This window comes from Oryzias melastigma, linkage group LG19, assembly GCF_002922805.2.
Source record: "Oryzias melastigma strain HK-1 linkage group LG19, ASM292280v2, whole genome shotgun sequence".
NCBI classification, from domain to species: Eukaryota; Metazoa; Chordata; class Actinopteri; order Beloniformes; family Adrianichthyidae; genus Oryzias; species Oryzias melastigma.
The window spans coordinates 420,731-435,067 of record NC_050530.1 but is presented as its reverse complement, the minus strand read 5'-3'; the positions used below and the strand labels follow the sequence as shown (position 1 = coordinate 435,067).

The 14,337-nt window shown below is 38.2% G+C and overlaps 1 protein-coding gene across 10 annotated transcripts in view; it reads right to left on the bottom strand.

Moving 5' to 3' along the window:
• shisa8b (shisa family member 8b) overlaps positions 1-14,337 on the bottom strand; it is a 45,160-nt gene that overhangs the window by 11,842 nt on the left and 18,981 nt on the right. The window lies entirely within an intron of this gene.

The following is a 14,337-nucleotide window of genomic DNA, read 5'->3' as shown; positions in this document are numbered from 1 at the left end:
GAAAAACTTAGCCCTTGGAGGGATGTTTCTTGTCATTGCCATATAAGCAAGGAGGGAGTCTGCGACAACGTGACTTGGTGAGTGTGTTTTAGATTTCAGCCCCTGTGTGATTGACTTTGACGCCCCGTATGTAGGAGGCAAAGCGCTCCAAAAATAATAATAACATTTAATAAACTAAAGTTGTTGGAGAACATTTCCTTCAGCAATTAGACAATAAAAGATTTTCAGTCAATTCTGGCTTCAAATGGACAATAATTGACCAAAATTCAACATTTCCTTTGCTATAAACATCTCACTGATGCACAAACTGCACACCACCGCACCAGCCGCCGCCGCCGCTGCAGGCGGCGTGTTCACACTCAGCCACTTCTCTGACCAGGAGTCAGGAGGTGTGATGGCGCTCCTGTCAGGGCAGCTCCTGCGGCGCCCGGCGTGTGTCGTGACGGGGGACTCGAGCGGGTGAAACGTGCACGAGTTTGTGACCTCAGAGATGCAAAAGTGTAAAACGTAACTGCAGACGGCAGCTAGAAGTTAGAATGTGAACTTCTGCAGAAATGCTCGAACGGCTCCTCTGAGTCGATCCACGACAGGAAGACTTCCTGTCTCCGCCCCCTTTCAAAGGCCTCAGGTGTTCCCGCTCTTTCCTTTAGGATCTCTTTGATCAGCAGCAGGAGCTGCACCTGTCTGCTGATGGATCTGCCTTTATCCGGCTTTTGTGAGGGATGTTTCTGCAGCTGGATCAGCGTTGAATAGATGAGTGGTTTAAATGAGGATGAACGAGCAGGTGGGGGGTCGGGGGTGTTTTTTGGTATAAAACGGTTCATATTCTGATATTCTGACACATTCTCCAGTTTTTCAGGCTGTAAAATCCGACTTTACACTAAAAAAAAGCGAAACATTGGATCAATTAACTAAAAATCTGTAATTTGTTTCATTTAAAATGATTTGTTTTCATCAAATTACATTTTTGAGTTGATGGTTTGCTTAATTTAAACATTTAATTTGATAAAATGAATCATTTTAAATCTAACAAATTTCAGATAAAAATGAAGGAAACATTTTCTCTGAGGGCTGTTTTTGTTCAACAGCCGTATATTGTCGTTTAAAATGTATCTAGTAAAAATCGAGATAAATCTTGAATAATTGCAATACACAAGTGTGATTAATCTGATTAAATATTAATTAAAAAGAACGTTCTAAATGTACAGTTTTGAATGTGATTTCATATTGTAATTATTTGCAGATAAGTTGTCGGCAAATACTGTAACTAAAAAAATGAATTGCGATTAAAATTAACTAAGATAAAAATGCGATTAATCCCGATTAATCATGACGAATCACAACTCAAAAGAGTGATTAATCGCCTTTTATTTTTATCGACTGACAGCATTAATTAAAAATAAATGTTCTAAATGTAGAGTTTTGTTTGTGATTTCATATCATGATTATTTGCAGATAATAAGTGGTGGGCCATTATTTAAAAAAAAAATTGCGATTAATTGCGATTCATCACGATTATTTTTATCGATTGACAGCATTAATTAAAAATAAACGTAAATGTAAAGTTTAGCGTGTGATTTCATATCGTAATTATTTGCAGATGATAATAAATAAAATGTAACTATAAAAATTTGCGATTAATCATGATTAATCGCGATCATTTCGATTAATCACAATTTTTTTTCCCAAAGTTTGCAATTAATTAGTTAACTTGTTTTAATCGATTTCCAGCCCTATTAAAAACCCTTCACTAGTTAGAAGGGTTGAGTTGAGGACTCACATCAGTTCATCTCTTTCTTTCTGACTCTAATTATTACTCATTAGAGCTGGGATTCATCTCATCTCATCCCAGCTTCTCTGAGATGAGACTCTGCTAATGTCCTGTAACGATCAACCAAACCAAGAACTCATTCAGCTTTCTCAAGTCTAATCAAATATATACAAAACATTCATTTAGTTAAATCAAATAAAAAGAAATGACCATCTTTTGAAATGTTTTCAGCAACTTTTTAAATGAAAAATGTTGATTTTTCTTATTAAAAACAGAGAAAATACTGTAATTTATGATTAAATTATAAATGTTTCTCTCAGAATTTTGCAGAATTATCAGGCAAACTAATGACTGGGAAGTGGGCGTAAAAGAGGAACCGTCCTGCCTCGGGGCAGAGGAGAAAATATGCAAATTCCAGCTAAAAAAACAAGGAATTTAGGGCAGAAGAGGAGCCAAGACGGAGCGGGATTTAACCGAGTTTGTAAGAAGAGACAAGAAAAATTAATGTTAAGGTGGTTTAGTGTCTGAACATTTCTGCTCAGCCAGGAAATGGGTTAAAAAAACACAAATCCAGAACACTCAGAGATCACAGTCAAATAAAGGAGCAAAAATTAATGAATAAAAGATAAAACTGTAAGACTTTTATTTTGAAATAACCAGCATCATCCACAAACGTCAGAATCGCTTCTCTGCTCTTCATCATTTCTAATTTCAAACACAAAACAGGAGAAATCTGACTTCCCGTCAGGATCTCTTCATCACTCTTCGTTCTCCCTTCACCGCCCCCCCACTAAAGGTGTAGTTCAGTCGCTCAGGTGTCACTGATGAGAACAGAGACGGTAACAGGAAACGGCAGCAGGAGCAGATGCTGCTTCATTAAAACTTCACTTTACTCATCGTCTGCAGACGTTTATTTACCGTTTTAAACTGAAACTCCATCTAAACTCGCAAAATAAAACTTAAATTTAGGATAAACTTTGGTTGAAATGTAAATAATGCTTTAGTTTAACCCTTATCGGAGCCTTTTTGAACATTTTCCTGTAATATTTGCTTTATATTTTTACTTTGATCCTTGATATCCATCTTTTTCTGTTTAACCTAAGCTTCTTTTTTTTACAAATATTCTTCATTATATTCCAAAATAAACCAGAAACTGTTTAATAAAAGCTCAATAAAGAATATTAAATTTGATTTTTTTTTACTGAAAAATATTGAGATCAAACCGTTTTTATGTTTTATAACAAAGATCTAAAGTGTGTGGATTAAAAATCCAAAAACAAATCAAAGACGAGGTCAAAAAATGAGCCTCCAATAACGGATTTATTCCTCAAATTTTTCAAAGTTTTCACTAATTAATTTCCACACAACATTGAAGTCAAAATCTTAAATGATGCTCCGAGGTGTTCGAGTATTTTAGCATAAAATGGGGAAACAAACTGAGGAGGATTTATAGAGATTTTCTGCATTAGTCAACAAAAAGATAAAATTTTAGGCATCAAAACTGTTCATGCATGACAGCAGAAGAGTTTGAACGTTTTGATCTGGTTGTGTTTCTAAAAACTCTTTCATAAACCTCAACGATGTCTCCACATAATTTACATTTTTCCTTTAAGTTTTGTCTAAAAATATATATTTTTAAAAGTTGTGACCCGTCAAAACATTTTCTGTCCGATTTCAAAGGAATGCTGAGATTTTGTCTCACTTTGCAATTAAAACAAAACAAAACTCAGACATTTCATTCATCTATTAAAGCAACTATTTTTCTTTTTTTTTAAATAAAGTTTACTTTGATTTGTCTGATTTTCATCTATTTTTTCCTTTCTGTGTCTTGCATTCTTAGAATGTCCTAAATGTATAAAATAGTTATTAAAAAAATCTGTTTTACAAGAACAATGAAGTTACAACAGTAAATTCTGTGAAAATAATCAATAAAATCAAGATCTGCTGGATCATCTTTTTAGGAATTTTGGACACAAACGATAAGAAAAACTACAGATCAGTCGGATTTTAGAGAATTTTATGCTTTGGAGGATAAAAATCACTTCTGATTCAGGTGTGCAGACGGACACACAGGTGGAGCAGGTGGGCGGAGATTCAGAGTGGCGGCAGGACGACCGATTGGTGCTGAAACTGGAACAAACAGCAGCTCCTTCTGCAATTTGCAAACATTTCAGTTCCTTCTGAGAGATTCACTTTGCTATTGTATTACTTTGTTTGTCAATAAAGTTTGAAAAAAATATGAAATCAACTCAGTCGCCATTTTTTTGTAATACGGACGTCGCCATGTTGGAACCAGTAAGCAGTGATTGGACCAATTTGGTCTGAGTATCTATCTTGGAAGGCTACTACTTTAGGCTCCACCTACTTTTATTGAGGCATCTGATTGGTCAGTTATCGACTTGAACTACATTAAAATATAATGAAAAAAATGATGATCATCAAGAAGGAGTTAAAAAGTATCAGATCAAAAATGTTATTCTGAATGAAGAAGTCCATGGAATTCTGGGTACTTCCTGTTTAAAACACCAGGGGGGGCGGAGTCACTCAGTCCAGTTCTCATATACAGTCGTCCTGTGATAAAGACCAAGATTAGACCAATATTAACACTCCTGTCGGGTCAGAATGACCCTCCTGTCAGGTCGGAGAGACACTCCTATCGGGTCAAAAAGACCCTCCTGTCGGGTCGGAGAGACACTCCTGTCGGGTCGGAAAGACACTCCTGTCGGGTCCGATAGTCACTCCTGTCGGGTCAGAATGACCCTCCTGTCCTGATCATCGTGTGAGTAGAAATGCTAAAACTGGAGAGACAGAGTTTTTCTGAGAACTGGAGCTCTGATTAGAACAGAAGAGCTCATCCTCCTTTATCAATGATTCAATCCCTCCGTTATAAATGTGAATCCATTCATTTTCAATGCGGGTCATCACGGTCCGGACCGGACAGACCCGTTAGGAATGCAGAGAGTTTTTAATAAACCATCCAGGAGGAATGAAGGGGAAGTTTCTGTCCTGAATAAAGAAAAATTCAAGTGAAATGTCTCTAAACCAAAAACCCATTTTCCTGATCAATGAGAATGGATCCATCTGTGGAGTTCTCCGGTTCTGTATTGACCGGGGCTCATCGGACCCGGTCTGCCTTAAACCAGGCCAAAGCAGCGTTTAAGTGACTCTGTCCATTGTTGCGTAACACGCCAGCTGAAAGGCAGTGCAGCGGCGGGAACGCTGGACGCCGCCACACTGAGGGGGGGCTGAAAGGGGACAGAAGCTGACCCCCCCTGGAGGAGGAAAATGGGGAGAAAATATGCAAATGAGAGACAGTTTTAACAGAGAATCACAGGAAACTGGAGGAACGGCTGCAGAAACACAACAGTTTTATGAAGCTTTTCTGTTATTTTTAAGGGTTAATTATGGAAATGTGTTTACAAAACAGGTTTAAAATCAAATAAAAGTTTCTTTTAATACAATATTTGAAACTTTTCATGATAGAAACAATATTTTTATTGTGATTAAACACAGAAAAATAATCTTTTTATGTTTTTTTTTGTTAGAAAACAAAAAAATGTTGATCTTTATTAAAAACAGACTTCCAGTCAACCAAAAATATCTAAATCCAGATCCTAATCCAACAGGATTCAACTCTATTTTTAATGACTTTTCCATATTTTATCCAATCAGAATTTTTTTTTTCGTCATTTAGCTAAACTTCAAACTCAATCCCAGAAGAGACAAAAATCCAAAACACACTTTAGGTCGCAGAATCAACAGGATAAACATTTACTGAACTCTCTAAAACTACATTTTAAAAACTTTAAAACTTTTTTGGATAATTATGAAGTAGATACAATGGGATAATGCTAGTGTGAATGATGTAAGATGAATTTGGCCGCTGAAGATTCTAGTGCTGATAGCTGAAAATGCTGAAATAGATGGCTAAAAACACTGAAGCTAATAGATGAAAACGCTGAAGTTAACAGCCACAAACGCTGAAACTGATAGCTGAAAAATCCGAAGCGGAAAGCTGAAAAATCTGAAGTTGATAGCTGAAAAAGCTTAAGTTAACAGCCACAAACGCCGAAGCTGATAGGTGAAAACAATTAAGTTAATAGGTGAAATTGCTGAAACCAATGGCAAAAAACGCTGAAACTGATAGCTGAAAATGTTGAAGCTGATAGCTGAAAATGCTTAAGTTAATAGCCACAAACGCTGAAAACGCTGAAACTGATAGCTGAAAATTCTGAAGCTGATAGCTGAAAAATCCGAAGCGGAAAGCTGAAAAATCTGAAGCTGACGGCTGAAAACGCTGAAGCTAATAGATGAAAACACTGAAGCTGATAGCTGAAAACGCTGAAGCTAATAGCTGAAAACGTTTACGTTAATAGCTGAAATCACTGAAACTGATAGCTGAAATGCTGAAGCTGATAGCTGAAAAATCCGAAGCGGAAAGCTGAAAAATCTGAAGCTGACAGCTGAAAACGCTGAAGCTGATAGATGAAAACACTGAAGCTGATAGCTGAAAACGCTGAAGCTGATAGCTGGAAACGTTTACGTTAATAGCTGAAATCACTGAAACTGATAGCTGAAATGCTGAAGCTGATAGCTGAAAAATCCGAAGCGGAAAGCTGAAAAATCTGAAGCTGACAGCTGAAAACGCTGTAGCTGATAGATTAAATCACTGAAACTGATAGCCCAAAACGCTGAAGCTGATAGCTAGCTAGCCTAAAAAAACAAACAAAAAACAATCGTAGGTTAGCCGAAACTGCCAGCATGTAGTTGAAAAAATAGCTAAACTTAAAAATATCCTAAAAAACTGAGAAAGAAAAACCTAAATTAGCCAAAACAGCTAGAAGAATGACCATTTTTAAAACTTTCTAACTGTAACTTTTTAATATAATTATTAATAATAAAAAGTCAGGAATATTATTCCAGAATAAATCAACTTAAACCTTAAATAACTTTCAATATTTTACTCTCTATAAAAATATATTTTGTCAAAATTGTACAAGTTAGAAATGAGCTCAAGATAACATCGGGTCATTAATAACAATAAAATGATCTGGAGGATTACTTGACTTTGACACATGTGATCTAGTGGTCAGTAAGTTGTGAGCACTGGTTCAACACTCATGGGGTGTTCACGTGACACATGAGTGTCCGTACAGATTAACCATCATGCAACAGTCGGGTCAGAGTCCAGTTCTCCAGAATCATTCGTGTTGTGTTTGTGGTTCTGCTCTTTTCTGTCTTTCATTTGTGTAAATCTCAGACCTCCACCTGGAACCGTTCGTCCTCCATGGCGGTTTCTCGTTAGCCGCCTTGTTTCCTGCTTCCCAAATGTCATCACCATCACTTTTGTTTGTCTTTATTGAACCGTGAACCGCGGCGAGCGTCCTTCTGAGCGTGCTCGGCTGAATTCATGAAGGTCACTGCTGTTTTATTTTATTTGTTTCTCTCTGGGTGTAAAGTCGGCTCGTCTGCTGTTCCGGCCTTTCATCAGACGTGACACGTGTGACCCGGAGCGGCGCTCTGGGCGTCCGGCTGTCCGCCGTCTGATGTATGCAAACACAATGAGCTCAGCGTGGCCGAAGGAGATCGGAGAGGTGGATCACATGACGGGAAACACTACGAAGTTCCTACAAATACACTCATCTCCATGTTTTTTTGGCTAATAACACACTGTAATCTGAGTCTAATCTCAGCGGTAATCTGTGGGGATTAGGACGCTGATCCATCTCAGAGGGGCATTGAACACATTAATCCTCGCCAAAGCAGAAGACAGAAGAGAGGAAGAGATGAAGGGAAGAGGCGGAGTCACAGGATTGAATGAAAACGCCGCTTTGACCTTTTAACCTTTGAGGCAAAGGAGATAGAAGAGATCATCCTTCTGAGTTTCTCATTTCAGATTTATAACATCACATCATGAATAGAACTAGGAGGCTGTGCACAAACGTGAGCGTGCTCTCCCTTCATTAAACTCTCATCATCTGTTCACCCGTTTTTAAAATATTCACCTTTTAATTAAGATGAAGCCGTTTTAGCCAAAATCTACAAACCTGTGTCGACTTCTAGAACATAGTTTCTGCAGGGCGGCAGGAGGAATCCACCTCTGAGTTGTGGGGGAGTCTATGCGGTATAACCCCGCCCCCCTTCCCATCATCCATCTCTTTACGTACTCTCCTGCTAGCTTACAGCCCCAACCGAACATTAGCGGCGGAACAAACATGGCGAGCGACATCAAAACTTTCCCAACGTTCAGTTTTAGACCAGAAAACGAAGATATTCTTAGGAGTTTTCATAGTTTGACCAGGAGTGAGACTTATACTTAAGAACAACTTTTTTATGATGTCTAAAAAAAAAAATATTGGGTGACAAACAGGATTTGTTATTTTCCCTCTAGAAACAACTTAGTGGTTGTTTTCCGCTAACAACCACTAGAGGGAACTGTAGTTGTGTGTACCGTAAAGTCTAATCAAGAAGAAGAAAACCAAATAAAAGTCGCTCTGGAGAATAACCTGCATTTTTAGGAGAAAAGTCTGACGGTTTAGAACAAATCCGTCAGAAAAAGAAAGAAAGAAAGAAATACAAGAATACTAATCTTCTGAATACTAATCTTCTGAATACTAGAATACTAATCTTCTGAATACTAGAATACTAATCTTCTGAATACTAATCTTCTGAATACTAGAATACTAATCTTCTGAATACTAATCTTTCACAATACAAACATTTTACAACGTCTGTTTGTGTTCTGATGATTTAAATGTGGATGATTCATCTAAAAGTTTTTCTTTTTTGCAAAAAATGTCTAACCGCAATGCATTGTGGTCTATATTTGCTTATGTAGTGAGCATCGATGTACTCTAGCTTTTTGCAAAGACTTCTGGGAATTTCTAGTGCACTCGATTTTGGAATAGTAGATTTGAACAGCACTAGAAAATGGCGTTTCTTCATTAAACACTTTCTAACAGCATCAAAACATTATCAGTCTTATTCTTATTTTCTCCTCCTCGGACTAACGCGGGACAGAAAGTCCTCAATCTGGGTCACAGAGAGACAGAAGTACCGCTGAAAGCGTCCGTCATTCAGCTCCTGCAGTAGATGGTGAAGCTCTACTGAGAGTCTCTGAATGATCTCATGAACCCAGACATGCTTTTGTGGAACTCTAAGATAAATCAACCTGATCTCTCAACATCATCCGAGTCTTCCATGCATTGTTAATCAGATATACAGTCAAGGCTTCCTGGTAGCGACGAGGCTAAAACTTGACAGTAGCTCCTCCCACATTTCTTAACTAGTAACTATTTAGTTACTAGTTCGGTCTAGTTTCTGAACACATTTTTGGACTAACATTGAGCATCCAATTTGACGCTCTTCAGGCCTCGAACACAAATTTACCGCGTGAATCGTGTTGGGAGGAAACGCAGAATTATGCCAGGATAGGCAAATATATTCGGAAACGTCGAACTTTTCTCCAAAAGTTTTGACTAATACTCCAGTGTAACTGATCTACATTTTTTTGTTTCATTATGCCTTTTATTGCTTATTGACTTATCTTCTGAAAATCCAGTCCTGGATGTGTCAGAATGGGGCGGAGCATGGAGCTTGTGGCCCCGCCCAGTGTATTTTTTACATCTCCGATACGATCTTTTTCAAACTGCATTTTTTCATCTTTTTTGCATTTATTTGAACAAAGAAAAACTCAGAAATGTAATTTTTAGCGTAACTTTCTTCATCTCCATCATCAGAGAAATGTTAAAAACACAATTTTCATAGCAAACATTCATTGAGATTCGGGTCGACCAATCAGGAAGCAGGTGTCAGAATCAGAGAATGGGAAGAACGTGATGTAATATCCTCAACTCAGACTTTTTATAACTCTGGATTGTTTTTGTTTGGAACTCCTAAAACATCTGATCTCCGTCATATTTGATCTTAATCCAAGGACATATAGATCTGATCTTCTTTATTTAGCTTCCCTCAGCGCTGCGGCAACAGCTGCCGATGACGACGGGCGAAGCGTCTCCCGCCGCAGGCCGTCAGAGCGACGAGTGCGCCTGCAGGCCGGCGCCGCGCGTTCTGACGCAGATGCTGCTGATATCTGATCAGGATCAGATCATGAAGTAGGATTTAAAAACAGCTGCTCTGTACTGAGAGTCGTTCAGATTTACCCACCGGGTACAACGTGTCTGTTAGATGACTAACAACTTCTATTGTGGACGTTAACGTTCCTCCACCTGTAGAGATCTGCATGTCTGCTGCACATCTACTCTCATCTGTGGATATTTATTACAGTAAACATGTAACAAATATTATTTTAGGTAAAGGAATTTCTGACCCATCCCCCGCCCTAAAAAGATCGCCATCTTGAATTTTTCCAAGAAAACCAGCTGTAAACTCCTCCTGAGGATTTCCATCTATCACCTCCGAACTCCTGGAGCATCACTGGGAGCAACTTTGGAAGAAATTCCGACTTTAAAGTTTGTCGATTTTGGCGTTTCTTTGTTACTCGCTCACTTTTTACCGGAATTTTGTGAACATTTAATAAATGAACCGTCGACTCAAACTGAGCAGAACGACATGACCCAGAGGCAGGAGTACGGACTTCCCACAAGCTCACTCCTGATTGGTGAGAGTGGTTGCCATAGAAACTCAGACCGACAATCACAACTCATCTGCGTCGTCTGGCTCCACGGCGTCCGTGTAAATATGGAGACTGAATTGACTTCATTTGGTTGGAGCTGAAACCATTTTCTATGGATGACTTCACACTCACTCAATGCATAAGATACCGCCACAAAAAATAAATACATAGATAAATGGAGGCTAAAATGTTCCGTCTGAATCTACTGGTGACGAGTTTTGAGTCATGAAACACGTCTGGACAGAATCTATAATCTATAATCACACCGACAATGTATTAAAGCCGCAGAGAACTCAGGGTCAAATTGTTATTAAATAATATATATGTATATTTAAAACAATTTCTTTAATGAGAATAATGTCCTAAAATGTATCTTTTTAAAAGGTATATTTTTTTTAGAAAATAAGGTTGAAAAATTATAAGAAAAAAGTAATATTATTTAGGGAATAAAGTCGTAAAATTGCCAGAGAAAAGTAAAAAAAATTAGAGAATAGGGTTGTAAAATTATGGGAAAAAGTCAAATTATTTAGGGATTAAAGACGTAAAATCATAAAAAAGTCAAATTTTTAGGAGAATAGCGTTGCAATATTATCTTTAAAAGTAAATGTTTAACAAGAAAAAAGTCGTAAAATTATCAAAAAAAATCGAAATTTCTACACAAATAAAGCCGTAAAATTATGAAAAAAAGTCTAATTATTTAGGGGATAAAAGACATAAATTCATAAGAAAAAAATTCTAATTTCTAGGAGAATAACGGCATAAAATTATCTTTAAAAATGTAAATGTTTTTACAAGAAAAAAGTCATTAAATTATCAGAAAAAAAAATCAACATTTCTACATGAATAAAGTCTTAAAACTCTTAGAAAACGGAGTCAATTTTTCACAATAGTAAAGTCAAAATTTTATGATTTATTGATTGATTTTTGATCAAAATTAATTTCATACATTTTTGAGTTAAAAAGTTCTAAACTAAGAAAAATAGAAACAAAACAAGAAAAAATTTTGTCTCAGTATAATAGAAGTAGAATTACTTCTGCATTGACTTTACAGTAAATATTTAGTCTTTTAGTGATATTATTTTAAATAAAAAGACATTAAAAATATTTTGCCAGAAACTGAATCTCTTCAGCATTCAGGAGAATTCGTTCTTCGTAGAGGAAGAAACGTTTGGAGTCAGAAGAACGTCGGAAACGACTTTAATCTCCTAAAATGTTCAATGTTTCTCTCAAACTTTTACAACTTTATTCTCAAATATTTATTTTGGTGCTCCTAATACTCTGTTGTAGCAAAATCAACAAGCAAGAGAAGAGCTGAATATATATATATATATATATATATATATATATATATATATATATATATTTGAATCAGTTTGATGGTTTTCTCGCTCCCTCTGTGCGTTTACTTCAGCTGTGAACTAGAACTTTAAAGAAAAAGTGAATAGATTTGATCTCATTAGCATCAAATGTTTGTTTATGGACTCAGTTCACTTTGGGAATGAATTACATAACGGTCAAACGTCATGAAGTATCGACGGGGAAATCCCAGGTTTCATCTGTTGGCTCAGACTGGAGCTCCGTTTTCCAGCCCAGCATGGATTTGATTTTCATCAGCAGACAGAGCAGAAAAACCATCAGACTTTAAGATAATTTGGGATTTTAGAATGAAATCTGTGAGTTGGGGCTTCTAAAAAGCACATTTGCTGCATTTGGATGATGACAAAGATGTTTTAGGAAGTCAAGAAATGTCCTGATTAGTCTAAAAAGATCACAGTAATTGTTCCTGAAGCACAGTTCTAACATTCGTCGAGCTTTTAGCTCATTAAACGAAACTCAAGAGGACGATAAACTAAAACAAAGAAGCAGAAAAAGACACAATTTCAATTAGAAACCAATAAAAGGATGAACCCCCAGGAAGAGGAAGATAATGTGTGTTTAACGAGGAATTAACGAACGTTAAGAGTTTATTTTGGCAAACGAGACATAAAAGACGAAGCAGCGATTCAGTCGTTTATTAGCTGTTCGTCTCCTGGATTGAACTTTTGACGTTTCCTTCTCAGCGTTTGAAGGTCGTAGACCTCTTTGGGAACTCCACAGAAGATCTGTCCATGCACGTTTTTTCTACAGGCATGCTGCAGGCCGCAGGTTTGAATGGATTTTTCTTTTTTTCAGCCCCTCCCCCACAAGGAGTCTGTTGTTCCCGTGATACGTGCACGCTCCGTGCATGCGACCTGACTGAGCTACAGTCAGTCAGGGTCTACATACAAACACTGGATGCAGAAGGAAACTTCAGCTGAACGTTCTACTGTTTGAACCCCGAACAGATTAAATTTGACCAATCAGAGACTTAGATCTGGTGGTGAAATATGGATGTGTCCTTCTCAAAAATTCAAAATTCCGTGATACCAACGCTTTCTATTTATTAGAATAGAGTTGTGAAAGAAAAAGACTGGAAAAGACTTGACTCTGATTTCTCTCCATTTAAATTGCTCAGACGTCCATGATTGATCAAGCACTTCTCAAAGTTGTTAACGACCAGAACCTTGGACCGGTCCGGTGGACCGAGTGGTTTAACGAAGATCCTGCAGCAGACAATCCTCCTACAAATGTAAAAAATGGACATGCACCATCGGGTTTTGGTACTAAATCAGGTACTAGGTGCAGACTAGTCCTCTGGAAGTATCCAGTACTTGTACCTTAAAACCTAATCCGGCAATGAATACAGTACTGGATGCGAACCGGGCCCAGACACAAAGTGATATCGGGTTAGGGTAACGGTGCGGTCCAGGTGAGGTACTGGACGCGGACTAATCCTCTGGAAGCATCCAGTACTTGTACCCTAAAACCTTACCCAACAACAGACATGGTACTGGACGAAAACCTGTCCTCGGGACGCGTCCAGTACCTTTACCTTAACCCAACAATAGACACAGTACTGGACAAAAACTAGTCCTCGGGACGCGTCCAGTACCTGTACCCTAACCCTAACCCAACAACAGACACGATACTGGATGCAAACGGGGCCCAGACACAAAGTGGAATCGAGTTAGGGTACCGGTGAGCTCGCCATGAGGTACTGGACACAGACAAATCCTCTAGAAGCATCCAGTACTTGTACCCTAAAACCTAACCCAACAACGGACACGGTACTGGACCAAATGTAGTCCTCAGGACACGTGTAGTACCTGTACCCAAACCCTAACCCAACCACGGACACGGTACTGGGCGAACGGTACGACTGCGAACCAGGCCCAGACACAAAGTGGTACCGATGCGGTTCCGGTTTGCGGCCTGGAGGTTGGGGATTATATGAACAGCCAGCTTGTCAAAAAACAACAATTCGGGGCCTCCAAAAACATCAAAAAGGGACACAGAGGGGTCCTTGACCCAACCTCAACATGTGACCGTATTTGTGCGTGGTCAGTGAGGAGCCAGTACTCACACCGTACCAATGACTCGAGTGTGGTGTGAGGACGCCGTACGACTGCATCACCTGTACCTCTTCTCCGCGCTCGTGGGAGTATCCGTACGCTCCTGTGACCTCTCCTACTCGCCTGTGAAAGTATTCTTACGCTCCTAAAACTGGTTCCACTACTTGTGGAGAACTCGTAGAACTTCTCCTGCATTTCTCCATGAGAAACTCAACTTTGAAGGAAAAAAAAACTGGAAAAACCTGCGTATCATTCATCTTCAAGTTAAAACTAAACATGAAAAGAGCGGAGAAGAGGTTCACCAGCGTTCCTTGCTTGCGTGGAGTTTGATATACTCGTGGTGGACTTATGGTGGAAATTAAACACCAAACAGTTAATTAAATATCGTGTAGTCAGCATTTTAGTTGATGCAAGTATCACCAAGCGAAATATCGCGATATATCGTCAAATCGATTTTTCTCTACAAAAACTCAAATTTATCTTAGTTTTAAACGTTTTCC